We start from the raw sequence: 27,340 nt of genomic DNA on the forward strand, positions 1-27,340 counted from the left end.
GCTCTGTCACTCACCCGCCGCGCAGCCACCGGTAACGGGGAAATGTCGCCGCCTTGTGGACACGCCGTTGTAAATGAATGGGCTTTCGCACTTAGTGCAATTTTCGCCAACTCTCTGACTTAGAGCTATGGAAGTATGGAGCTATGGAGCCACCAGCCACCCAGGCTGGAGCTCTGGAGCTCTGGAGGTATGGAGCTCTGGTGCTATGGAAGTATGGAGCTCTGGTGCTATGGAAGTATGGAGCTATGGAGGTATGGAAGTATGGAGCTATGGAAGTATGGAGCTATGGAGCTCTGGAAGTATGGAGCTATGGAGCTCTGGAGGTATGGAGCCCTGGAGCTATGGAGCCCTGGAGCTATGGAAGTATGGAGCTCTGGTGCTATGGAGCTATGGAGCTCTGGTGCTATGGAGCTATGGAGCTATGGAGCTCTGGAGCTATGGAGCTCTGGAGGTATGGAGCTATGGAGCTATGGAGCTCTGGAGGTATGGAGCTATGGAGCTATGGAAGTATGGAGCTCTGGTGCTATGGAGCTATGGAGCTCTGGTGCTATGGAGCTATGGAGCTCTGGTGCTATGGAGCTATGGAGCTATGGAGCTCTGGAAGTATGGAGCTCTGGTGCTATGGAGCTATGGAGCTCTGGTGCTATGGAGCTATGGAGCTCTGGTGCTATGGAGCTATGGAGCTCTGGTGCTATGGAGCTATGGAGCTCTGGAAGTATGGAGCTATGGAGCTCTGGAGGTATGGAGCTATGGAGCCCTGGAGCTATGGAGCCCTGGAGCTATGGAGCCCTGGAGCTATGGAAGTATGGAGCTCTGGTGCTATGGAGCTATGGAGCTCTGGTGCTATGGAGCTATGGAGCTCTGGAGCTATGGAGCTCTGGAGGTATGGAGCTATGGAGCTATGGAGCTCTGGAGGTATGGAGCTATGGAGCTATGGAAGTATGGAGCTCTGGTGCTATGGAGCTATGGAGCTATGGAGCTCTGGTGCTATGGAGCTATGGAGCTCTGGTGCTATGGAGCTATGGAGCTATGGAGCTCTGGAAGTATGGAGCTCTGGTGCTATGGAGCTATGGAGCTCTGGTGCTATGGAGCTATGGAGCTCTGGTGCTATGGAGCTATGGAGCTCTGGTGCTATGGAGCTCTGGTGCTATGGAGCTATGGAGCTCTGGTGCTATGGAGCTATGGAGCTCTGGAGGTATGGAGCTCTGGAGGTATGGAGCTCTGGAGGTATGGAGCTTTGGAGCCCTGGAGCTCTGGAGGTATGGAGCTATGGTGCTATGGAGCTCTGAAGCTTTGGTGCGATGGAGCTCTGAAGCCATGGAGCTCTGGTGCTATGGAGCTCTGGAGCTCTGGAGGTATGGAGCTCTGGAGGTATGGAGCTATGGAGCCCTGGAGCTCTGGAGGTATGGAGCTATGGTGCTATGGAGCTCTGAAGCCATGGAGCTCTGGTGCTATGGAGCTCTGGAGCTCTGGAGGTATGGAGCTCTGGAGGTATGGAGCTCTGGAGGTATGGAGCTATGGAGCCCTGGAGCTCTGGAGGTATGGAGCTATGGTGCTATGGAGCTCTGAAGCCATGGAGCTCTGGTGCTATGGAGCTCTGGAGCTCTGGAGGTATGGAGCTCTGGAGGTATGGAGCTATGGAGCCCTGGAGCTCTGGAGGTATGGAGCTATGGAGCTCTGAAGCCATGGAGCTCTGGTGCTATGGAGCTCTGGAGCTCTGGAGGTATGGAGCTCTGGAGGTATGGAGCTCTGGAGGTATGGAGCTATGGAGCCCAGGAGCTCTGGAGGTATGGAGCTATGGTGCTATGGAGCTCTGAAGCCATGGAGCTCTGGTGCTATGGAGCTCTGGAGGTATGGAGCTCTGGAGGTATGGAGCTCTGGAGGTATGGAGCTATGGAGCCCTGGAGCTCTGGAGGTATGGAGCTATGGTGCTATGGAGCTCTGAAGCCATGGAGCTCTGGTGCTATGGAGCTCTGGAGGTATGGAGCTCTGGAGGTATGGAGTTCTGGAGGTATGGAGCTATGGAGCCCTGGAGCTCTGGAGGTATGGAGCTATGGTGCTATGGAGCTCTGAAGCCATGGAGCTCTGGTGCTATGGAGCTATGGAGCTTTGGTGCTATGGAGCTATGGAGGTATGGAGCCACCAGCCAGCACCCTCCGTGGCTGGATCAATGGAAGTGTTTTAGGTACCAGGCAACCAAAGGGCCGAGGCCTCACGCTCGACCACGCCGGCGCAGAGTTCCAGCCGCTCGGATAAGCTCTGTCACTCACCCGCCGCGCAGCCACCGGTAACGGGGAAATGTCGCCGCCTGGCGGACACGCCGTTTTAAATGAATGGGCTTTCGCACTTAGTGCAATTTTCGCCAACTCTCTGACTTAGAGCTATGGAAGTATGGAGCTATGGAGCCACCAGCCACCCAGGCTGGAGCTATGGAGCTCTGGAGGTATGGAGCTCAGGTGCTATGGAAGTATGGAGCTATGGAGCTATGGAAGTATGGAGCTATGGAGCTATGGAGCTCTGGAAGTATGGAGCTATGGAGCTCTGGAGGTATGGAGCTATGGAGCCCTGGAGCCCTGGAGCTATGGAGCTCTGGTGCTATGGAGGTATGGAGCTCTGGAGGTATGGAGCTCTGGAGGTATGGAGCTATGGAGCTATGGAGCCCTGGAGCTATGGAGCTATGGAGCCCTGGAGCTATGGAGCTATGGAGCCCTGGAGCTATGGAGCTATGGAGCTCTGGTGTTATGGAGCTATGGAGCTCTGGTGCTATGGAGCTATGGAGCTCTGGTGCTATGGAGCTATGGAGCTCTGGTGCTATGGAGCTATGGAGCTCTGGAAGTATGGAGCTATGGAGCTCTGGAGGTATGGAGCTATGGAGCCCTGGAGCTATGGAGCCCTGGAGCTATGGAAGTATGGAGCTCTGGTGCTATGGAGCTATGGAGCTCTGGTGCTATGGAGCTATGGAGCTCTGGAGCTATGTAGCTCTGGAGGTATGGAGCTATGGAGCTATGGAGCTCTGGAGGTATGGAGCTATGGAGCTATGGAAGTATGGAGCTCTGGTGCTATGGAGCTATGGAGCTCTGGTGCTATGGAGCTATGGAGCTCTGGTGCTATGGAGCTATGGAGCTATGGAGCTCTGGAAGTATGGAGCTCTGGTGCTATGGAGCTATGGAGCTCTGGTGCTATGGAGCTATGGAGCTCTGGTGCTATGGAGCTATGGAGCTCTGGTGCTATGGAGCTCTGGTGCTATGGAGCTCTGGTGCTATGGAGCTATGGAGCTCTGGTGCTATGGAGGTATGGAGCTCTGGAGGTATGGAGCTCTGGAGGTATGGAGCTTTGGAGCCCTGGAGCTCTGGAGGTATGGAGCTATGGTGCTATGGAGCTCTGAAGCCATGGAGCTCTGGTGCTATGGAGCTCTGGAGCTCTGGAGGTATGGAGCTCTGGAGGTATGGAGCTATGGAGCCCTGGAGCTCTGGAGGTATGGAGCTATGGTGCTATGGAGCTCTGAAGCCATGGAGCTCTGGTGCTATGGAGCTCTGGAGCTCTGGAGGTATGGAGCTCTGGAGGTATGGAGCTATGGAGCCCTGGAGCTCTGGAGGTATGGAGCTATGGTGCTATGGAGCTCTGAAGCCATGGAGCTCTGGTGCTATGGAGCTCTGGAGCTCTGGAGGTATGGAGCTCTGGAGGTATGGAGCTATGGAGCCCTGGAGCTCTGGAGGTATGGAGCTATGGTGCTATGGAGCTCTGAAGCCATGGAGCTCTGGTGCTATGGAGCTCTGGAGGTATGGAGCTCTGGAGGTATGGAGCTCTGGAGGTATGGAGCTATGGAGCCCTGGAGCTCTGGAGGTATGGAGCTATGGTGCTATGGAGCTCTGAAGCCATGGAGCTCTGGTGCTATGGAGCTATGGAGCTCTGGTGCTATGGAGCTATGGAGGTATGGAGCCACCAGCCAGCACCCTCCGTGGCTGGATCAATGGAAGTGTTTTAGGTACCAGGCAGCCAAAGGGCCGAGGCCTCACGCTCGACCACGCCGGCGCAGAGTTCCAGCCGCTCGGATAAGCTCTGTCACTCACCCGCCGCGCAGCCACCGGTAACGGGGAAATGTCGCCGCCTTGTGGACACGCCGTTGTAAATGAATGGGCTTTCGCACATAGTGCAATTTTCGCCAACTCTCTGACTTAGAGCTATGGAAGTATGGAGCTATGGAGCCACCAGCCACCCAGGCTGGAGCTCTGGAGCTCTGGAGGTATGGAGCTCTGGTGCTATGGAAGTATGGAGCTCTGGTGCTATGGAAGTATGGAGCTATGGAGGTATGGAAGTATGGAGCTATGGAAGTATGGAGCTATGGAGCTCTGGAAGTATGGAGCTATGGAGCTCTGGAGGTATGGAGCCCTGGAGCTATGGAGCCCTGGAGCTATGGAAGTATGGAGCTCTGGTGCTATGGAGCTATGGAGCTCTGGTGCTATGGAGCTATGGAGCTATGGAGCTCTGGAGCTATGGAGCTCTGGAGGTATGGAGCTATGGAGCTATGGAGCTCTGGAGGTATGGAGCTATGGAGCTATGGAAGTATGGAGCTCTGGTGCTATGGAGCTATGGAGCTCTGGTGCTATGGAGCTATGGAGCTCTGGTGCTATGGAGCTATGGAGCTATGGAGCTCTGGAAGTATGGAGCTCTGGTGCTATGGAGCTATGGAGCTCTGGTGCTATGGAGCTATGGAGCTCTGGTGCTATGGAGCTCTGGTGCTATGGAGCTCTGGTGCTATGGAGCTATGGAGCTCTGGTGCTATGGAGCTCTGGAGGTATGGAGCTCTGGAGGTATGGAGCTCTGGAGGTATGGAGCTATGGAGCCCTGGAGCTCTGGAGGTATGGAGCTATGGTGCTATGGAGCTCTGAAGCCATGGAGCTCTGGTGCTATGGAGCTATGGAGCTCTGGTGCTATGGAGCTATGGAGCTCTGGAAGTATGGAGCTCTGGTGCTATGGAGCTCTGGTGCTATGGAGCTATGGAGCTCTGGTGCTATAGAGCTATGGAGCTCTGGTGCTATGGAGCTCTGGTGCTATGGAGCTCTGGTGCTATGGAGCTATGGAGCTCTGGTGCTATGGAACTATGGAGCTCTGGAGGTATGGAGCTCTGGAGGTATGGAGCTCTGGAGGTATGGAGCTATGGAGCCCTGGAGCTCTGGAGGTATGGAGCTATGGTGCTATGGAGCTCTGAAGCCATGGAGCTCTGGTGCTATGGAGCTCTGGAGCTCTGGAGGTATGGAGCTCTGGAGGTATGGAGCTATGGAGCCCTGGAGCTCTGGAGGTATGGAGCTATGGTGCTATGGAGCTCTGAAGCCATGGAGCTCTGGTGCTATGGAGCTCTGGAGGTATGGAGCTCTGGAGGTATGGAGCTCTGGAGGTATGGAGCTATGGAGCCCTGGAGCTCTGGAGGTATGGAGCTATGGTGCTATGGAGCTCTGAAGCCATGGAGCTCTGGTGCTATGGAGCTCTGGAGGTATGGAGCTCTGGAGGTATGGAGCTCTGGAGGTATGGAGCTATGGAGCCCTGGAGCTCTGGAGGTATGGAGCTATGGTGCTATGGAGCTCTGAAGCCATGGAGCTCTGGTGCTATGGAGCTATGGAGCTCTGGTGCTATGGAGCTATGGAGGTATGGAGCCACCAGCCAGCACCCTCCGTGGCTGGATCAATGGAAGTGTTTTAGGTACCAGGCAGCCAAAGGGCCGAGGCCTCACGCTCGACCACGCCGGCGCAGAGTTCCAGCCGCTCGGATAAGCTCTGTCACTCACCCGCCGCGCAGCCACCGGTAACGGGGAAATGTCGCCGCCTGGCGGACACGCCGTTGTAAATGAATGGGCTTTCGCACTTAGTGCAATTTTCGCCAACTCTCTGACTTAGAGCTATGGAAGTATGGAGCTATGGAGCCACCAGCCACCCAGGCTGGAGCTATGGAGCTCTGGAGGTATGGAGCTCAGGTGCTATGGAAGTATGGAGCTATGGAGCTATGGAAGTATGGAGCTATGGAGCTATGGAGCTCTGGAAGTATGGAGCTATGGAGCTCTGGAGGTATGGAGCTATGGAGCCCTGGAGCCCTGGAGCTATGGAGCTCTGGTGCTATGGAGGTATGGAGCTCTGGAGGTATGGAGCTCTGGAGGTATGGAGCTATGGAGCTATGGAGCCCTGGAGCTATGGAGCTATGGAGCCCTGGAGCTATGGAGCTATGGAGCCCTGGAGCTATGGAGCTATGGAGCTCTGGTGCTATGGAGCTATGGAGCTCTGGTGCTATGGAGCTATGGAGCTCTGGTGCTATGGAGCTATGGAGCTCTGGTGCTATGGAGCTATGGAGCTCTGGAAGTATGGAGCTATGGAGCTCTGGAGGTATGGAGCTATGGAGCCCTGGAGCTATGGAGCCCTGGAGCTATGGAAGTATGGAGCTCTGGTGCTATGGAGCTATGGAGCTCTGGTGCTATGGAGCTATGGAGCTCTGGAGCTATGGAGCTCTGGAGGTATGGAGCTATGGAGCTATGGAGCTCTGGAGGTATGGAGCTATGGAGCTATGGAAGTATGGAGCTCTGGTGCTATGGAGCTATGGAGCTCTGGTGCTATGGAGCTATGGAGCTCTGGTGCTATGGAGCTATGGAGCTATGGAGCTCTGGAAGTATGGAGCTCTGGTGCTATGGAGCTATGGAGCTCTGGTGCTATGGAGCTATGGAGCTCTGGTGCTATGGAGCTATGGAGCTCTGGTGCTATGGAGCTCTGGTGCTATGGAGCTCTGGTGCTATGGAGCTATGGAGCTCTGGTGCTATGGAGCTATGGAGCTCTGGAGGTATGGAGCTCTGGAGGTATGGAGCTCTGGAGGTATGGAGCTTTGGAGCCCTGGAGCTCTGGAGGTATGGAGCTATGGTGCTATGGAGCTCTGAAGCCATGGAGCTCTGGTGCTATGGAGCTCTGGAGCTCTGGAGGTATGGAGCTCTGGAGGTATGGAGCTATGGAGCCCTGGAGCTCTGGAGGTATGGAGCTATGGTGCTATGGAGCTCTGAAGCCATGGAGCTCTGGTGCTATGGAGCTCTGGAGCTCTGGAGGTATGGAGCTCTGGAGGTATGGAGCTATGGAGCCCTGGAGCTCTGGAGGTATGGAGCTATGGTGCTATGGAGCTCTGAAGCCATGGAGCTCTGGTGCTATGGAGCTCTGGAGCTCTGGAGCTCTGGAGGTATGGAGCTCTGGAGGTATGGAGCTCTGGAGGTATGGAGCTATGGAGCCCTGGAGCTCTGGAGGTATGGAGCTATGGTGCTATGGAGCTCTGAAGCCATGGAGCTCTGGTGCTATGGAGCTCTGGAGGTATGGAGCTCTGGAGGTATGGAGCTCTGGAGGTATGGAGCTATGGAGCCCTGGAGCTCTGGAGGTATGGAGCTATGGTGCTATGGAGCTCTGAAGCCATGGAGCTCTGGTGCTATGGAGCTCTGGAGGTATGGAGCTCTGGAGGTATGGAGCTCTGGAGGTATGGAGCTATGGAGCCCTGGAGCTCTGGAGCTCTGGAGGTATGGAGCTATGGTGCTATGGAGCTCTGAAGCCATGGAGCTCTGGTGCTATGGAGCTCTGGAGGTATGGAGCTCTGGAGGTATGGAGCTCTGGAGGTATGGAGCTATGGAGCCATGGAGCTCTGGAGGTATGGAGCTATGGTGCTATGGAGCTCTGAAGCCATGGAGCTCTGGTGCTATGGAGCTATGGAGCTCTGGTGCTATGGAGCTATGGAGGTATGGAGCCACCAGCCAGCACCCTCCGTGGCTGGATCAATGGAAGTGTTTTAGGTACCAGGCAGCCAAAGGGCCGAGGCCTCACGCTCGACCACGCAGAGTTCCAGCCGCTCGGATAAGCTCTGTCACTCACCCGCCGCGCAGCCACCGGTAACGGGGAAATGTCGCCGCCTTGTGGACACGCCGTTGTAAATGAATGGGCTTTCGCACTTAGTGCAATTTTCGCCAACTCTCTGACTTAGAGCTATGGAAGTATGGAGCTATGGAGCCACCAGCCACCCAGGCTGGAGCTCTGGAGCTCTGGAGGTATGGAGCTCTGGTGCTATGGAAGTATGGAGCTCTGGTGCTATGGAAGTATGGAGCTATGGAGGTATGGAAGTATGGAGCTATGGAAGTATGGAGCTATGGAGCTCTGGAAGTATGGAGCTATGGAGCTCTGGAGGTATGGAGCCCTGGAGCTATGGAGCCCTGGAGCTATGGAAGTATGGAGCTCTGGTGCTATGGAGCTATGGAGCTCTGGTGCTATGGAGCTATGGAGCTATGGAGCTCTGGAGCTATGGAGCTCTGGAGGTATGGAGCTATGGAGCTATGGAGCTCTGGAGGTATGGAGCTATGGAGCTATGGAAGTATGGAGCTCTGGTGCTATGGAGCTATGGAGCTCTGGTGCTATGGAGCTATGGAGCTCTGGTGCTATGGAGCTATGGAGCTATGGAGCTATGGAGCTCTGGAAGTATGGAGCTCTGGTGCTATGGAGCTATGGAGCTCTGGTGCTATGGAGCTATGGAGCTCTGGTGCTATGGAGCTCTGGTGCTATGGAGCTCTGGTGCTATGGAGCTATGGAGCTCTGGTGCTATGGAGCTCTGGAGGTATGGAGCTCTGGAGGTATGGAGCTCTGGAGGTATGGAGCTATGGAGCCCTGGAGCTCTGGAGGTATGGAGCTATGGTGCTATGGAGCTCTGAAGCCATGGAGCTCTGGTGCTATGGAGCTATGGAGCTCTGGTGCTATGGAGCTATGGAGCTATGGAGCTCTGGAAGTATGGAGCTCTGGTGCTATGGAGCTATGGAGCTCTGGTGCTATGGAGCTATGGAGCTCTGGTGCTATGGAGCTATGGAGCTCTGGTGCTATGGAGCTCTGGTGCTATGGAGCTCTGGTGCTATGGAGCTATGGAGCTCTGGTGCTATGGAGCTTTGGAGCTCTGGAGGTATGGAGCTCTGGAGGTATGGAGCTCTGGAGGTATGGAGCTATGGAGCCCTGGAGCTCTGGAGGTATGGAGCTATGGTGCTATGGAGCTCTGAAGCCATGGAGCTCTGGTGCTATGGAGCTCTGGAGCTCTGGAGGTATGGAGCTCTGGAGGTATGGAGCTATGGAGCCCTGGAGCTCTGGAGGTATGGAGCTATGGTGCTATGGAGCTCTGAAGCCATGGAGCTCTGGTGCTATGGAGCTCTGGAGCTCTGGAGGTATGGAGCTCTGGAGGTATGGAGCTCTGGAGGTATGGAGCTATGGAGCCCTGGAGCTCTGGAGGTATGGAGCTATGGTGCTATGGAGCTCTGAAGCCATGGAGCTCTGGTGCTATGGAGCTCTGGAGGTATGGAGCTCTGGAGGTATGGAGCTCTGGAGGTATGGAGCTATGGAGCCCTGGAGCTCTGGAGGTATGGAGCTATGGTGCTATGGAGCTCTGAAGCCATGGAGCTCTGGTGCTATGGAGCTCTGGAGGTATGGAGCTCTGGAGGTATGGAGCTCTGGAGGTATGGAGCTATGGAGCCCTGGAGCTCTGGAGGTATGGAGGTATGGTGCTATGGAGCTCTGAAGCCATGGAGCTCTGGTGCTATGGAGCTATGGAGCTCTGGTGCTATGGAGCTATGGAGGTATGGAGCCACCAGCCAGCACCCTCCGTGGCTGGATCAATGGAAGTGTTTTAGGTACCAGGCAGCCAAAGGGCCGAGGCCTCACGCTCGACCACGCCGGCGCAGAGTTCCAGCCGCTCGGATAAGCTCTGTCACTCACCCGCCGCGCAGCCACCGGTAACGGGGAAATGTCGCCGCCTTGTGGACACGCCGTTGTAAATGAATGGGCTTTCGCACTTAGTGCAATTTTCGCCAACTCTCTGACTTAGAGCTATGGAAGTATGGAGCTATGGAGCCACCAGCCACCCAGGCTGGAGCTCTGGAGCTCTGGAGCTCTGGTGCTATGGAAGTATGGAGCTCTGGTGCTATGGAAGTATGGAGCTATGGAGCTATGGAAGTATGGAGCTATGGAGCTCTGGAAGTATGGAGCTATGGAGCTATGGAGGTATGGAGCTATGGAGCCCTGGAGCTATGGAGCCCTGGAGCTATGGAAGTATGGAGCTCTGGTGCTATGGAGCTATGGAGCTCTGGTGCTATGGAGCTATGGAGCTCTGGTGCTATGGAGCTATGGAGCTATGGAGCTCTGGTGCTATGGAGCTATGGAGCTCTGGTGCTATGGAGCTATGGAGCTCTGGTGCTATGGAGCTCTGGAGCTCTGGAGGTATGGAGCTCTGGTGCTATGGAGCTATGGAGCTCTGGTGCTATGGAGCTATGGAGCTCTGGTGCTATGGAGCTCTGGAGGTATGGAGCTCTGGTGCTATGGAGCTATGGAAGTATAGAGCTATGGAAGTATGGAGCTCTGGAGGTATGGAGGTATGGAGCTATGGAGCTCTGCAGCTATGGAAGTATGGAGCTCTGGAGGTATGGAGCCACCAGCCAGCACCCTCCGTGGCTGGATCAATGGAAGTGTTTAGGTACCAGGCAGCCAAAGGGCCGAGGCCTCACGCTCGACCACGCCGGCGCAGAGTTCCAGCCGCTCGGATAAGCTCTGTCACTCACCCGCCGCGCAGCCACCGGTAACGGGGAAATGTCGCCGCCTGGCGGACACGCCGTTGTAAATGAATGGGCTATCCCCGGGCGCGCCCTTTACGCACGCCCGCCGTCATTCTACGGAGACTAAGTTCCGCCCCGGGGAGGCTGCCTCCTCCCCTCCGCGGCCCGGGGATGCTGCCTCATCCCCGGACGCGCCCTTTACGCACGCCCGCCGTCATTCTACGGAGACTAAGTTCCGCCCCGGGGAGGCTGCCTCCTCCCCTCCGCGGCCCAGGGATGCTGCCTCATCCCCGGGCGCGCCCGCTGTCTTCCGCCGCGGCGTAATTTCTTCAAAGTCCGATGACGCCCCTTGTAGCGGCCCACCCCGGAGGGGGGATGCCGACCGGCCCCTGGAGGTGACACCGGCCGACAAAAGGTTGGATCGAGGGCTGACTCTCAATAGATCGCAGCGATGTAGCTGCTCTGCTACTTACGAGACCCTGACCCAGAATCAGGTCGTATGCAAGTCATTTAGACCTGATAGGCTGCCTCCCTGTCGGAGGTGATAGGGCAGACATTCGAATGAGACGTCGCCGCCGCGGAGGGCCGGCGATCGGCTGGAAGTTATCGAGGATCACCAAGGGAGGCCGGGCCGGACGCGCGGAGGGCCGCGGCGCGGCGCGTGAACGCCGGCGCGACCCCTGGGCCCGCGCGCCCGGGCACCGCGTGGGTTTTGGGTCTGATAAATGCGCGCGTCCCCGGAGGTCGGCGCCCGTTTGCATGTATTAGCTCTAGAATTGCCACAGTTATCCAAGTAACTGAGGAGCGATCAAAGGAACCATAACTGATTTAATGAGCCATTCGCAGTTTCGCTGTACGGGCCGTGTGCACTTAGACTTGCATGGCTTAATCTTTGAGACAAGCATATGCTACTGGCAGGATCAACCAGGTAGGAGAGAGGGTGGCTGGGTAGCGCCTCTCGCTCGCCGGCCCGCCGGAGCGGGGGCTCGCGCGACTGTTTTCCGGACGCCGGCCGCGGTTCGCGGGGGCTCTAGGTGGTCTGAGGCTGCCGCGGGGTGAGATGGATCGGGCTGGACCCGGCGCAGCCGAAGCCGAGGACGCGGAACCTCGAACGCGACCCTCGCGGACCCCTAAACGAGAGGAGCTGCGCCCGGCCTCGTAAGACACCCCCTGTCCGGTGCTGAGTTTGACCCCGACGCCGCTGACCGCCGCCGCCGCCTTGCCGCTAGCCCTCCGCACGTGTGGGGCCGGTGCGCGACCCGTAGGACGGCCGGCAACTCGCTCGTTTGGCGGGGCGATGCAAGGTTAGGCGAACCGGGCGGTAACTCGTGCAGTCGGTTGGACGACTTTGCGGTGGACAGGGTGGTGCGAATCCGGCGGGACGGCCCTTCGATGGAGCCCGCTGCAGGGGGACGTTCGGTGGGTTGAGCCGCGCTCGCCGCGGAACCTTCGAGCGCCGCTACTCAGCAAGTAAACGAGAGGGAGCTGCGCCCGGCCTCGTAAGACGCCTCTTCTCCGGTGCGAGCGCCCCGACGCCGCTGGCCGCCGCCGCCGCCTTGCCGCTATCCCGCCGCGCGTTTGGGGCCGGAGGGCGACCCGTAGGACGGCCCGCCGACTACACGACCGTTTGGCAGAGCGAGTGCAAGGTTAGGCGAGCTGGGCGGTAACTCGGGTTAGTCTGGGGAGACTGGCGGTGGACAGGGGGGCGCGAATCCGGCCGGGCGGCCCCATCGATTAAGCATTGGTAGGGGGCCGAGGATGAGCCGTGCGAAGTGGCCTCGGAGGCGGTCCGTGGGGGACGACGGGGGGGGACGGACGTCGGCCCTCCGGCCCGAGCAGAGAACGTTCGGTCACCCAGGCGGGAATCTGCGCCCCGGCCCGAGTCGGACTCGGTCGGTGCGGCCCGCTGAGGCCCTCAACTATTCCCGTACGCGGGGGTCGGGAGCTGCGGCGCTGCGCCGGCGACTTACCCGCGCGAGGCACGCACTGCGTGCGGCCAGGATGCGGAGTTGGATCGGCGCTGGTTGGGAACCCTCGGGGAACGAAGGCGGACGGTGGCCAGCCGGCGCCGACGAACCCGTCGGGGAGGGGGCTGGTGGCAGGCGCGATCGGCACTATTGCTGACTGCCGGGAGGGAAGCTGCGCCCCGGCCGAGTCAGACTCAGCCGTTGCGGCCCCCCCGAGCCCGCAGCGCGTAGCGCGGAAGCCATACGCCCCCCCGATGCGGAGCGACAGACGCCCCCGCGACCGCGGTTGGTCGGGAAGGCTTTTCGGATAGAGGTCGGACGGTGTGTGTGGACGGCTTCCCGTGGTGCCGCCGCTATCAAGCCGGAGGGTTTGAGAAACGTCATTCGCAGAAGGACCGGCGCGGCCGGCGGACGCTCGCACGCGCGGCGCCCGACACTCAGCCGCTCGCTCGGCCTCCGTGGATCGTGGCTAGGTGGGATGGATGCTTTTTCCGGGTCGTCTCGGTCTCGCCGCAGTACGGTCGCGCCGGGGCCTGCGGGGCGGCGCGGGGAGCGCCAACATTCGTAGTTGACACTTTGTTTCATTTTATCCGAGCGGGCGGGCGCCTCGAGAGGCGGACCGTCCGGGGCGACTCTCGGCCTTTGTTTAAGGAGCCGGCCGGGCATCACGCTCCTTCCTTGGATGCACAACATTCGCAGTTGACACTTTGTGTCATTTTATCCGAGCAGACGGGCGCCGCGAGGCGGACCGTCCGGGGCGACTCTCGGCCTGTGTTTTCGGAGCCGGCCGGGCCTCACGCTCCCTCCTTGGATGGACAACATTCGTAGTTGACACTTTGTGTCATTTTATCCGAGCGGGCGGGCGCCGCGAGGCGGACCGTCCGGGGCGACTCTCGGCCTGTGTTTAAGGAGCCGGCCGGGCATCACGCTCCTTCCTTGGATGGACAACATTCGCAGTTGACACTTTGTGTCATTTTATCCGAGCAGACGGGCGCCGCGAGGCGGACCGTCCGGGGCGACTCTCGGCCTGTGTTTTCGGAGCCGGCCGGGCCTCACGCTCCCTCCTTGGATGGACAACATTCGTAGTTGACACTTTGTGTCATTTTATCCGAGCGGGCGGGCGCCGCGAGGCGGACCGTCCGGGGCGACTCTCGGCCTGTGTTTAAGGAGCCGGCCGGGCATCACGCTCCTTCCTTGGATGGACAACATTCGCAGTTGACACTTTGTGTCATTTTATCCGAGCAGACGGGCGCCGCGAGGCGGACCGTCCGGGGCGACTCTCGGCCTGTGTTTTCGGAGCCGGCCGGGCCTCACGCTCCCTCCTTGGATGGACAACATTCGTAGTTGACACTTTGTGTCATTTTATCCGAGCGGGCGGGCGCCGCGAGGCGGACCGTCCGGGGCGACTCTCGGCCTGTGTTTAAGGAGCCGGCCGGGCATCACGCTCCTTCCTTGGATGGACAACATTCGCAGTTGACACTTTGTGTCATTTTATCCGAGCAGACGGGCGCCGCGAGGCGGACCGTCCGGGGCGACTCTCGGCCTGTGTTTTCGGAGCCGGCCGGGCCTCACGCTCCCTCCTTGGATGGACAACATTCATAGTTGACACTTTGTGTCATTTTATCCGAGCGGGCGGGCGCCGCGAGGCGGACCGTCCGGGGCGACTCTCGGCCTGTGTTTAAGGAGCCGGCCGGGCATCACGCTCCTTCCTTGGATGGACAACATTCGCAGTTGACACTTTGTGTCATTTTATCCGAGCAGACGGGCGCCGCGAGGCGGACCGTCCGGGGCGACTCTCGGCCTGTGTTTAAGGAGCCGGCCGGGCATCACGCTCCTTCCTTGGATGGACAACATTCGCAGTTGACACTTTGTGTCATTTTGTTCGGCCTGTGTTTAAGGAGGCGGCCGTCCTCCACTCGGTCCGTGTTTAAGGAGCAACACTCGCGCTCCGGTTCGGCCTGTGTTTAAGGAGGCGGCCGTCCTCCCCTTGGTCTGTGTTAAGGGCGACACTCGGTCCGTGTTTAAGGAGCCTGGCCCTCGCGCTCCGGTTCGGCCTGTATTTAGGGAGGCGGCCGTCCTCCGCTTGGTCTGTGTTAAGGGCGACACTCGGTCCGTGTTTAAGGAGCCTGGCCCTGACGCTCCTCTCCGGCCTGTGTTTAAGGAGGCGGCCGTCCTCCCCTTGGTCTGTGTTAAGGGCGACACTCGGTCCGTGTTTAAGGAGCCTGGCCCTCGCGCTCCGGTTCGGCCTGTATTTAGGGAGGCGGCCGTCCTCCGCTTGGTCTGTGTTAAGGGCGACACTCGGTCCGTGTTTAAGGAGCCTGGCCCTGACGCTCCTCTCCGGCCTGTGTTTAAGGAGGCGGCCGTCCTCCCCTTGGTCTGTGTTAAGGGCGACACTCGGTCCGTGTTTAAGGAGCGGCCCTCGCGCTCCGGTTCGGCCTGTATTTAGGGAGGCGGCCGTCCTCCGCTTGGTCTGTGTTAAGGGCGACACTCGGTCCGTGTTTAAGGAGCGGCCCTCGCGCTCCGGTTCGGCCTGTATTTAGGGATGCGGCCGTCCTCCGCTTGGTCTGTGTTAAGGGCGACACTCGGTCCGTGTTTAAGGAGCCGGCCCTGACGCTCCTCTTCGGCCTGTGTTTAAGGAGGCGGCCGTCCTCCACTTCCTTCCATGCACCACCACATTCGCAGTTGACACTTTGCCATTTTTTCAGAGAGGTGACACTTAGTCGTTTTTTCGAAAGTTGACACTTAGTCGTTTTTTTCAAAAGTTGACACTTTGCCGTTTTTTCAGAGAGGTGACACTTTGTCGTTTTTTCGAAAGTTGACACTTAGCCGTTTTTTCGAAAGTTGACACTTAGCCGTTTTTTCGAAAGTTGACACTTAGTCACTTTTTCGCCACAGTGACACCTCCAGCGCGTGCCACGGCGCTTTTCAGGTCTTCTATCCGACCTTGTGCTGTCGAGGACGGCGTGTCCGACGCCGTGGGGAGACCAGCACCATCTCCTCCATACTCGTAAACGAGGTGCTTTGGAAAACGGGGGGAAAGTCGATGAGTACACTGACTACTGGGACCATTTCATTGTACTCTGGCGCACCTGAAGACCAAAAAAGGTATTGCATCTTAGCCCGGGTACCTCACCCCCTGGTACCTCGAGGAGAACTTAGAAAAATTTCGACAAATTTTTGGTGAGCTCCAGGGAGAGAGGCTGATTTTTCGCTTTTTGAGGCCGACCGCCGAACCGGCGCGGGGCGGACTCACAAGCCCCGCAGAGCCGTGGGCACTTAGTCGTTTTTTCAGAGAGGCGACACTTAGTCGTTTTTTCGGAGGCGACACTTAGTCGTTTTTTCGAAAGTTGACACTTAGCCGTTTTTTCGAAAGTCGACACTTAGCCGTTTTTTTGGAAAGTTGACACTTAGTCGTTTTTTCGAAAGTTGACACTTAGTCGTTTTTTCGCCACAATTGGCTCTGAGCTCCAGGGGGAGAGGCTGGTTTTGCCTTATTTCAGGCCGGCTGGGGAACCGGCGCGGGTCGGATGCACGAGCCCGGCAGAGCCGTGGGCACTTAGAAAATTTTCGCCGATTAAGCTGGGACCTCCAGGCGGAGACCGGCATTCCTCGTCCTCGGGGTTCGACCCAGGAACCGGCGCTGGGCAGACGCCGTAGCCACGCAGAGCCGTGGGCACTTAGAAAATATTCGCCAAGTTGGCTCTGAGCTCCAGGCGGAGAGGCTGGTTTTGCCTTATTTCAGGCCGGCTGGGGAACCGGCGCGGGTCGGATGCACGAGCCCGCAGAGCCGTGGGCACTTTGCCATTTTCTCAGAGTCGACACTTAGTCGTTTTTTCAGAGAGGCGACACTCTGTCGTTTTTTCGAAAGTTGACACTTTGCCGTTTTTTCAGAGAGGCGACACTTAGCCGTTTTTTCGAAAGTTGACACTTAGCCGTTTTTTCGAAAGTCGACACTTAGCCGTTTTTTCAGAGATGTGACACTTTGCCGTTTTTTCGAAAGTCGACACTTAGCCGTTTTTTCAGAGATGTGACACTTAGAAACTTTTTGCCAAGTTGGCTGTGAGCTCCAGGAGGAGACCGTTATTTTTCGTCATTCGAGGCCGACTGCGGAACCGGCGCTGGGCGGACGCCAAAGCTCGGCAGGGCCGTGGGCACTTAGAAACTTTTTGCCAAGTTGGCTGTGAGCTCCAGGAGGAGACCGTTATTTTTCGTCATTCGAGGCCGACTGCGGAACCGGCGCTGGGCGGACGCCAAAGCTCGGCAGGGCCGTGGGCACTTAGAAACTTTTTGCCAAGTTGGCTGTGAGCTCCAGGAGGAGACCGTTATTTTTCGTCATTCGAGGCCGACTGCGGAACCGGCGCTGGGCGGACGCCAAAGCTCGGCAGGGCCGTGGGCACTTAGAAACTTTTTGCCAAGTTGGCTGTGAGCTCCAGGAGGAGACCGTTATTTTTCGTCATTCGAGGCCGACTGCGGAACCGGCGCTGGGCGGACGCCAAAGCTCGGCAGGGCCGTGGGCACTTAGAAACTTTTTGCCAAGTTGGCTGTGAGCTCCAGGAGGAGACCGTTATTTTTCGTCATTCGAGGCCGACTGCGGAACCGGCGCTGGGCGGACGCCAAAGCTCGGCAGGGCCGTGGGCACTTAGAAACTTTTTGCCAAGTTGGCTGTGAGCTCCAGGAGGAGACCGTTATTTTTCGTCATTCGAGGCCGACTGCGGAACCGGCGCTGGGCGGACGCCAAAGCTCGGCAGGGCCGTGGGCACTTAGAAACTTTTTGCCAAGTTGGCTGTGAGCTCCAGGAGGAGACCGTTATTTTTCGTCATTCGAGGCCGACTGCGGAACCGGCGCTGGGCGGACGCCAAAGCTCGGCAGGGCCGTGGGCACTTAGAAACTTTTTGCCAAGTTGGCTGTGAGCTCCAGGAGGAGACCGTTATTTTTCGTCATTCGAGGCCGACTGCGGAACCGGCGCTGGGCGGACGCCAAAGCTCGGCAGGGCCGTGGGCACTTAGAAACTTTTTGCCAAGTTGGCTGTGAGCTCCAGGAGGAGACCGTCATTTTTCGTCATTCGAGGCCGGCTGCAGAACCGGCGCGGGTCGGATGCACGAGCCCGCAGAGCCGTGGGCACTTTGCCACTTTTTCGCCACAATTGGCTGTGAGCTCCAGGAGGAGACCGTTATTTTTCGTCATTCTAGGCCGGTTGCAGAACCGGCGCGGCTCGGATGCACGAGCCCGCAGAGCCGTGGGCACTTAGAAAATTTTCAGAGAGGCGACACTTTGCCATTTTTTCAGAGAGGTGACACTTAGTCGTTTTTTCGAAAGTTGACACTTAGCCGTTTTTTCGAAAGTTGACACTTAGTCGTTTTTTCGAAAGTTGACACTTAGTCGTTTTTTCGCCACAGTGCCCACCTCCAGCGCGTGCCACGGCGCTTTCCAGGTCTTCTATCCGACCTTGTGCTGTCGAGGACGGCGTGTCCGACGCCGTGGGGAGACCAGCACCATCTCCTCCATACTCGTAAACGAGGTGCTTTGGAAAACGGGGGGAAAGTCGATGAGTACACTGACTACTGGGACCATTTCATTGTACTCTGGCGCACCTGAAGACCAAAAAAGGTACTGCATCTTAGCCCGGGTACCTCACCCCCTGGTACCTCGAGGAGAACTTAGAAAAATTTCGACAAATTTTTGGTGAGCTCCAGGGAGAGAGGCTGATTTTTCGCTTTTTGAGGCCGACCGCCGAACCGGCGCGGGGCGGACTCACAAGCCCCGCAGAGCCGTGGGCACTCTGCCGTTTTTTCAGAGAGGCGACACTTAGCCGTTTTTTCGAAAGTTGACACTTAGTCGTTTTTTCGCCGATTTTGCTGGGACCTCCAGGCGAGGACCGGCGTTTTTCGTCTTCCGGGTCCGACCCGGGAACCAGCGCCGAGCGGACACATTCGCTCGCAAGTGCCGTTGGCACTTAGAAAATTTTTCGTTTGTCATGAGCTCCGGGCGAGGACCGGCGTTTTTCGTCTTCCGGGTTCGACCCGGGAACCAGCGCCGAGCGGACACATTCGCTCGCAAGTGCCGTTGGCACTTAGAAAATTTTTCGTTTGTCATGAGCTCCGGGCGGAGACCGGCGTTTTTCGTCTTCCGGGTCCGACCCGGGAACCAGCGCCGAGCGGACACATTCGCTCGCAAGTGCCGTTGGCACTTAGAAAATTTTTCGTTTGTCATGAGCTCCGGGCGAGGACCGGCGTTTTTCGTCTTCCGGGTTCGACCCGGGAACCAGCGCCGAGCGGACACATTCGCTCGCAAGTGCCGTTGGCACTTGGAAAATTTTTCGTTTGTCATGAGCTCCGGGCGGAGACCGGCGTTTTTCGTCTTCCGGGTTCGACCCGGGAACCAGCGCCGAGCGGACACATTCGCTCGCAAGTGCCGTTGGCACTTAGAAAATTTTTCGTTTGTCATGAGCTCCGGGCGAGGACCGGCGTTTTTCGTCTTCCGGGTTCGACCCGGGAACCAGCGCCGAGCGGACACATTCGCTCGCAAGTGCCGTTGGCACTTAGAAAATTTTTCGTTTGTCATGAGCTCCGGGCGGAGACCGGCATTTTTCGTCATTCGAGGCCGACGGGGGAACCAGCCGGAGCGGACACGTTTGCTCGGAAGAGCCGTTGGCACTTAGAAAAAATTCCGTGTCTCGTGAGCTCCAGGGTGGACAGGCTGGTTTTATTCATCCGTAGCCGACATGGGAACCAGCGCGGAGCGGATTGGTGTTGCGCTGGCATATACCTCATCTCTCTCAGGAGTCCCCCCCTTATACGTGCCGATTGTGTTTTGGAAAACGGGGGGTAACTGGATGAGTACACTGACTAGGGGGACCAGTACACTAGCGAGTGGGACCAGTACACTGACTAGTGGGACCAACACACTATGAGCGCCTGGTACCTAAAATGGAAGTATAGAGGCCGACTTTCGGGCAAGATCACGCCGTGTTAGGCTTCCAGGACCTCGGCCAAGCAATTTTAACGGGTCGCCCGGTTCTTTTTTGATCCAGCCCGGTTCTTTTTTTATCCAGCCCGGTTCTTTTTACACTTCCAGCTGGAGCTCGGGAGCGGCTTTTTGCACAAGATCACGCCGTGTTAGGCTTCCAGGACCTCGGCTAAGCAATTTTAACGGGCCGCCCGGTTCTTTTTTGATCCAGCCCGGTTCTTTTTTTTATCCAGCCTGGTTCTTTTTACACTTCCAGCTGGAGCTCGGGAGCGGCTTTTTGCACAAGATCACGCCGGGTTAGGCTTCCAGGACCTCGGCTAAGCAATTTTAACGGGTCGCCCGGTTCTTTTTTTTTATCCAGCCCGGTTCTTTTTTTTATCCAGCCTGGTTCTTTTTACACTTCCAGCTGGAGCTCGGGAGCGGCTTTTTGCACAAGATCACGCCGTGTTAGGCTTCTAGGACCTCGGCTAAGCAATTTTAACGGGTCGCCCGGTTCTTTTTTGATCCAGCCCGGTTCTTTTTTTATCCAGCCCGGTTCTTTTTACACTTCCAGCTGGAGCTCGGGAGCGGCTTTTTGCACAAGATCACGCCGTGTTAGGCTTCCAGGACCTCGGCTAAGCAATTTTAACGGGTCGCCCGGTTCTTTTTTGATCCAGCCCGGTTCTTTTTTTTATCCAGCCCGGTTCTTTTTACACTTCCAGCTGGAGCTCGGGAGCGGCTTTTTGCACAAGATCACGCCGGGTTAGGCTTCCAGGACCTCGGCTAAGCAATTTTAACGGGCCGCCCGGTTCTTTTTTTTATCCAGCCCGGTTCTTTTTACACTTCCAGCTGGAGCTCGGGAGCGGCTTTTTGCACAAGATCACGCCGGGTTAGGCTTCCAGGACCTCGGCTAAGCAATTTTAACGGGTCGCCCGGTTCTTTTTTGATCCAGCCCGGTTCTTTTTTTATCCAGCCCGGTTCTTTTTACACTTCCAGCTGGAGCTCGGGAGCGGCTTTTTGCACAAGATCACGCCGTGTTAGGCTTCCAGGACCTCGGCTAAGCAATTTTAACGGGTCGCCCGGTTCTTTTTTGATCCAGCCCGGTTCTTTTTTTTATCCAGCCCGGTTCTTTTCACACTTCCAGCTGGAGCTCGGCAGCGGCTATTTGCACAAGATCACGCCGGGTTAGGCTTCCAGGACCTCGGCTAAGCAATTTTAACGGGTCGCCCGGTTCTTTTTTGATCCAGCCCGGTTCTTTTTTTTTATCCAGCCCGGTTCTTTTTACACTTCCAGCTGGAGCTCGGGAGCGGCTTTTTGCACAAGATCACGCCGGGTTAGGCTTCCAGGACCTCGGCTAAGCAATTTTAACGGGCCGCCCGGTTCTTTTTTTTATCCAGCCCGGTTCTTTTTACACTTCCAGCTGGAGCTCGGGAGCGGCTTTTTGCACAAGATCACGCCGGGTTAGGCTTCCAGGACCTCGGCTAAGCAATTTTAACGGGTCGCCCGGTTCTTTTTTTGATCCAGCCCGGTTCTTTTTTTATCCAGCCCGGTTCTTTTTACACTTCCAGCTGGAGCTCGGGAGCGGCTTTTTGCACAAGATCACGCCGTGTTAGGCTTCCAGGACCTCGGCTAAGCAATTTTAACGGGTCGCCCGGTTCTTTTTTGATCCAGCCCGGTTCTTTTTTTTATCCAGCCCGGTTCTTTTCACACTTCCAGCTGGAGCTCGGCAGCGGCTATTTGCACAAGATCACGCCGGGTTAGGCTTCCAGGACCTCGGCTAAGCAATTTTAACGGGCCGCCCGGTTCTTTTTTTTATCCAGCCCGGTTCTTTTTACACTTCCAGCTGGAGCTCGGGAGCGGCTTTTTGCACAAGATCACGCCGTGTTAGGCTTCCAGGACCTCGGCTAAGCAATTTTAACGGGCCGCCCGGTTCTTTTTTTTATCCAGCCCGGTTCTTTTTTTATCCAGCCCGGTTCTTTTTACACTTCCAGCTGGAGCTCGGGAGCGGCTTTTTGCACAAGATCACGCCGTGTTAGGCTTCCAGGACCTCGGCTAAGCAATTTTAACGGGTCGCCCGGTTCTTTTTTGATCCAGGCCGGTTCTTTTTTTTATCCAGCCCGGTTCTTTTCACACTTCCAGCTGGAGCTCGGCAGCGGCTATTTGCACAAGATCACGCCGGGTTAGGCTTCCAGGACCTCGGCTAAGCAATTTTAACGGGCCGCCCGGTTCTTTTTTTTATCCAGCCCGGTTCTTTTTACACTTCCAGCTGGAGCTCGGGAGCGGCTTTTTGCACAAGATCACGCCGTGTTAGGCTTCCAGGACCTCGGCTAAGCAATTTTAACGGGCCGCCCGGTTCTTTTTTTTATCCAGCCCGGTTCTTTTTACACTTCCAGCTGGAGCTCGGGAGCGGCTTTTTGCACAAGATCACGCCGTGTTAGGCTTCCAGGACCTCGGCTAAGCAATTTTAACGGGCCGCCCGGTTCTTTTTTTTATCCAGCCCGGTTCTTTTTACACTTCCAGCTGGAGCTCGGGAGCGGCTTTTTGCACAAGATCACGCCGTGTTAGGCTTCCAGGACCTCGGCTAAGCAATTTTAACGGGCCGCCCGGTTCTTTTTTTTATCCAGCCCGGTTCTTTTTTTATCCAGCCCGGTTCTTTTTACACTTCCAGCTGGAGCTCGGGAGCGGCTTTTTGCACAAGATCACGCCGTGTTAGGCTTCCAGGACCTCGGCTAAGCAATTTTAACGGGTCGCCCGGTTCTTTTTTTATCCAGCCCGGTTCTTTTTTTTATCCAGCCCGGTTCTTTTTACACTTCCAGCTGGAGCTCGGGAGGGACTTTTTGGGCAAGATCACGCCGACTTAGCAAGCAAGGTGGAAGTGCCAGCATGCTCCGTGGCTGGAAGTGTGGATGTGCCAGCACCCTCCGTGCCTGGAGCTATGGAAGTGTGGAGCTCCAGCACCCTCCGTGCCTATGGAAGTGTGGAGCTCCAGCACCCTCCCTGCCTATGGAAGTGTGGAGCTCCAGCACCCTCCCTGCCTATGGAAGTGTGGAGCTCCAGCACCCTCCGTGCCTATGGAAGTGTGGAGCTCCAGCACCCTCCCTGCCTATGGAAGTGTGGAGCTCCAGCACCCTCCCTGCCTATGGAAGTGTGGAGCTCCAGCACCCTCCCTGCCTATGGAAGTGTGGAGCTCCAGCACCCTCCCTGCCTATGGAAGTGTGGAGCTCCAGCACCCTCCCTGCCTATGGAAGTGTGGAGCTCCAGCACTCTCCCTGCCTATGGAAGTGTGGAGCTCCAGCACCCTCCCTGCCTATGGAAGTGTGGAGCTCCAGCACCCTCCCTGCCTATGGAAGTGTGGAGCTCCAGCACCCTCCCTGCCTATGGAAGTGTGGAGCTCCAGCACCCTCCCTGCCTATGGAAGTGTGGAGCTCCAGCACCCTCCCTGCCTATGGAAGTGTGGAGCTCCAGCACCCTCCCTGCCTATGGAAGTGTGGAGCTCCAGCACCCTCCGTGCCTATGGAAGTGTGGAGCTCCAGCACCCTCCGTGCCTATGGAAGTGTGGAGCTCCAGCACCCTCCCTGCCTATGGAAGTGTGGAGCTCCAGCACCCTCCGTGCCTATGGAAGTGTGGAGCTCCAGCACCCTCCGTGCCTATGGAAGTGTGGAGCTCCAGCACCCTCCGTGCCTATGGAAGTGTGGAGCTCCAGCACCCTCCGTGCCTATGGAAGTGTGGAGCTCCAGCACCCTCCGTGCCTGGAGCTATGGAGCTATGGAGCTATGGAAGTATGGAGCTATGGAGCTATGGAAGTATGGAGCTATGGAGCTCTGGAGCTATGGAGCTATGGAAGTATGGAGCTATGGAGCTATGGAGGTATGGAGCTCTGGAGCTCTGGAGGTATGGAGCTCTGGAGGTATGGAGCTATGGAGCCCTGGAGCTCTGGAGGTATGGAGCTATGGTGCTATGGAGCTCTGAAGCCATGGAGCTCTGGTGCTATGGAGCTCTGGAGCTCTGGAGGTATGGAGCTCTGGAGGTATGGAGCTATGGAGCCCTGGAGCTCTGGAGGTATGGAGCTATGGTGCTATGGAGCTCTGAAGCCATGGAGCTCTGGTGCTATGGAGCTCTGGAGCTCTGGAGGTATGGAGCTCTGGAGGTATGGAGCTCTGGAGGTATGGAGCTATGGAGCCCTGGAGCTCTGGAGGTATGGAGCTATGGTGCTATGGAGCTCTGAAGCCATGGAGCTCTGGTGCTATGGAGCTCTGGAGGTATGGAGCTCTGGAGGTATGGAGCTCTGGAGGTATGGAGCTATGGAGCCCTGGAGCTCTGGAGGTATGGAGCTATGGTGCTATGGAGCTCTGAAGCCATGGAGCTCTGGTGCTATGGAGTTCTGGAGGTATGGAGCTCTGGAGGTATGGAGCTCTGGAGGTATGGAGCTATGGAGCCCTGGAGCTCTGGAGGTATGGAGCTATGGTGCTATGGAGCTCTGAAGCCATGGAGCTCTGGTGCTATGGAGATCTGGAGGTATGGAGCTCTGGAGGTATGGAGCTCTGGAGGTATGGAGCTATGGAGCCCTGGAGCTCTGGAGGTATGGAGCTATGGTGCTATGGAGCTCTGAAGCCATGGAGCTCTGGTGCTATGGAGCTATGGAGCTCTGGTGCTATGGAGCTATGGAGGTATGGAGCCACCAGCCAGCACCCTCCGTGGCTGGATCAATGGAAGTGTTTTAGGTACCAGGCAGCCAAAGGGCCGAGGCCTCACGCTCGACCACGCCGGCGCAGAGTTCCAGCCGCTCGGATAAGCTCTGTCACTCACCCGCCGCGCAGCCACCGGTAACGGGGAAATGTCGCCGCCTTGTGGACACGCCGTTGTAAATGAATGGGCTTTCGCACTTAGTGCAATTTTCGCCAACTCTCTGACTTAGAGCTATGGAAGTATGGAGCTATGGAGCCACCAGCCACCCAGGCTGGAGCTCTGGAGCTCTGGAGGTATGGAGCTCTGGTGCTATGGAAGTATGGAGCTCTGGTGCTATGGAAGTATGGAGCTATGGAGGTATGGAAGTATGGAGCTATGGAAGTATGGAGCTATGGAGCTCTGGAAGTATGGAGCTATGGAGCTCTGGAGGTATGGAGCCCTGGAGCTATGGAGCCCTGGAGCTATGGAAGTATGGAGCTCTGGTGCTATGGAGCTATGGAGCTCTGGTGCTATGGAGCTATGGAGCTATGGAGCTCTGGAGCTATGGAGCTCTGGAGGTATGGAGCTATGGAGCTATGGAGCTCTGGAGGTATGGAGCTCTGGTGCTATGGAGCTATGGAGCTCTGGTGCTATGGAGTTCTGGTGCTATGGAGCTCTGGTGCTATGGAGCTATGGAGCTCTGGTGCTATGGAGCTCTGGAGGTATGGAGCTCTGGAGGTATGGAGCTATGGAGCCCTGGAGCTCTGGAGGTATGGAGCTATGGTGCTATGGAGCTCTGAAGCCATGGAGCTCTGGTGCTATGGAGCTATGGAGCTCTGGTGCTATGGAGCTATGGAGCTATGGAGCTCTGGAAGTATGGAGCTCTGGTGCTATGGAGCTATGGAGCTCTGGTGCTATGGAGCTATGGAGCTCTGGTGCTATGGAGCTATGGAGCTCTGGTGCTATAAAGCTCTGGTGCTATGGAGCTCTGGTGCTATGGAGCTATGGAGCTCTGGTGCTATGGAGCTATGGAGCTCTGGAGGTATGGAGCTCTGGAGGTATGGAGCTCTGGAGGTATGGAGCTATGGAGCCCTGGAGCTCTGGAGGTATGGAGCTATGGTGCTATGGAGCTCTGAAGCCATGGAGCTCTGGTGCTATGGAGCTCTGGAGCTCTGGAGGTATGGAGCTCTGGAGGTATGGAGCTATGGAGCCCTGGAGCTCTGGAGGTATGGAGCTATGGAGCTCTGAAGCCATGGAGCTCTGGTGCTATGGAGCTCTGGAGCTCTGGAGGTATGGAGCTCTGGAGGTATGGAGCTCTGGAGGTATGGAGCTATGGAGCCCTGGAGCTCTGGAGGTATGGAGCTATGGTGCTATGGAGCTCTGAAGCCATGGAGCTCTGGTGCTATGGAGCTCTGGAGGTATGGAGCTCTGGAGGTATGGAGCTCTGGAGGTATGGAGCTATGGAGCCCTGGAGCTCTGGAGGTATGGAGCTATGGTGCTATGGAGCTCTGAAGCCATGGAGCTCTGGTGCTATGGAGCTCTGGAGGTATGGAGCTCTGGAGGTATGGAGCTCTGGAGGTATGGAGCTATGGAGCCCTGGAGCTCTGGAGGTATGGAGCTATGGTGCTATGGAGCTCTGAAGCCATGGAGCTCTGGTGCTATGGAGCTATGGAGCTCTGGTGCTATGGAGCTATGGAGGTATGGAGCCACCAGCCAGCACCCTCCGTGGCTGGATCAATGGAAGTGTTTTAGGTACCAGGCAGCCAAAGGGCCGAGGCCTCACGCTCGACCACGCCGGCGCAGAGTTCCAGCCGCTCGGATAAGCTCTGTCACTCACCCGCCGCGCAGCCACCGGTAACGGGGAAATGTCGCCGCCTGGCGGACACGCCGTTGTAAATGAATGGGCTTTCGCACTTAGTGCAATTTTCGCCAACTCTCTGACTTAGAGCTATGGAAGTAAGGCGCTATGGAGCCACCAGCCACCCAGGCTGGAGCTATGGAGCTCTGGAGGTATGGAGCTCAGGTGCTATGGAAGTATGGAGCTATGGAGCTATGGAAGTATGGAGCTATGGAGCTATGGAGCTCTGGAAGTATGGAGCTATGGAGCTCTGGAGGTATGGAGCTATGGAGCCCTGGAGCCCTGGAGCTATGGAGCTCTAGTGCTATGGAGGTATGGAGCTCTGGAGGTATGGAGCTCTGGAGGTATGGAGCTATGGAGCTATGGAGCCCTGGAGCTATGGAGCTATGGAGCCCTGGAGCTATGGAGCTATGGAGCCCTGGAGCTATGGAGCTATGGAGCTCTGGTGCTATGGAGCTATGGAGCTCTGGTGCTATGGAGCTATGGAGCTCTGGTGCTATGGAGCTATGGAGCTCTGGTGCTATGGAGCTATGGAGCTCTGGAAGTATGGAGCTATGGAGCTCTGGAGGTATGGAGCTATGGAGCCCTGGAGCTATGGAGCCCTGGAGCTATGGAAGTATGGAGCTCTGGTGCTATGGAGCTATGGAGCTCTGGTGCTATGGAGCTATGGAGCTCTGGAGCTATGGAGCTCTGGAGGTATGGAGCTATGGAGCTATGGAGCTCTGGAGGTATGGAGCTATGGAGCTATGGAAGTATGGAGCTCTGGTGCTATGGAGCTATGGAGCTCTGGTGCTATGGAGCTATGGAGCTCTGGTGCTATGGAGCTATGGAGCTATGGAGCTCTGGAAGTATGGAGCTCTGGTGCTATGGAGCTATGGAGCTCTGGTGCTATGGAGCTATGGAGCTCTGGTGCTATGGAGCTATGGAGCTCTGGTGCTATGGAGCTCTGGTGCTATGGAGCTCTGGTGCTATGGAGCTATGGAGCTCTGGTGCTATGGAGCTATGGAGCTCTGGAGGTATGGAGCTCTGGAGGTATGGAGCTCTGGAGGTATGGAGCTTTGGAGCCCTGGAGCTCTGGAGGTATGGAGCTATGGTGCTATGGAGCTCTGAAGCCATGGAGCTCTGGTGCTATGGAGCTCTGGAGCTCTGGAGGTATGGAGCTCTGGAGGTATGGAGCTATGGAGCCCTGGAGCTCTGGAGGTATGGAGCTATGGTGCTATGGAGCTCTGAAGCCATGGAGCTCTGGTGCTATGGAGCTCTGGAGCTCTGGAGGTATGGAGCTCTGGAGGTATGGAGCTATGGAGCCCTGGAGCTCTGGAG

This window comes from Syngnathus leptorhynchus, unplaced genomic scaffold (assembly GCF_054491065.1).
Source record: "Syngnathus leptorhynchus isolate UIUO unplaced genomic scaffold, UIUO_Slep HiC_scaffold_23, whole genome shotgun sequence".
NCBI lineage: Eukaryota > Metazoa > Chordata > Actinopteri > Syngnathiformes > Syngnathidae > Syngnathus > Syngnathus leptorhynchus.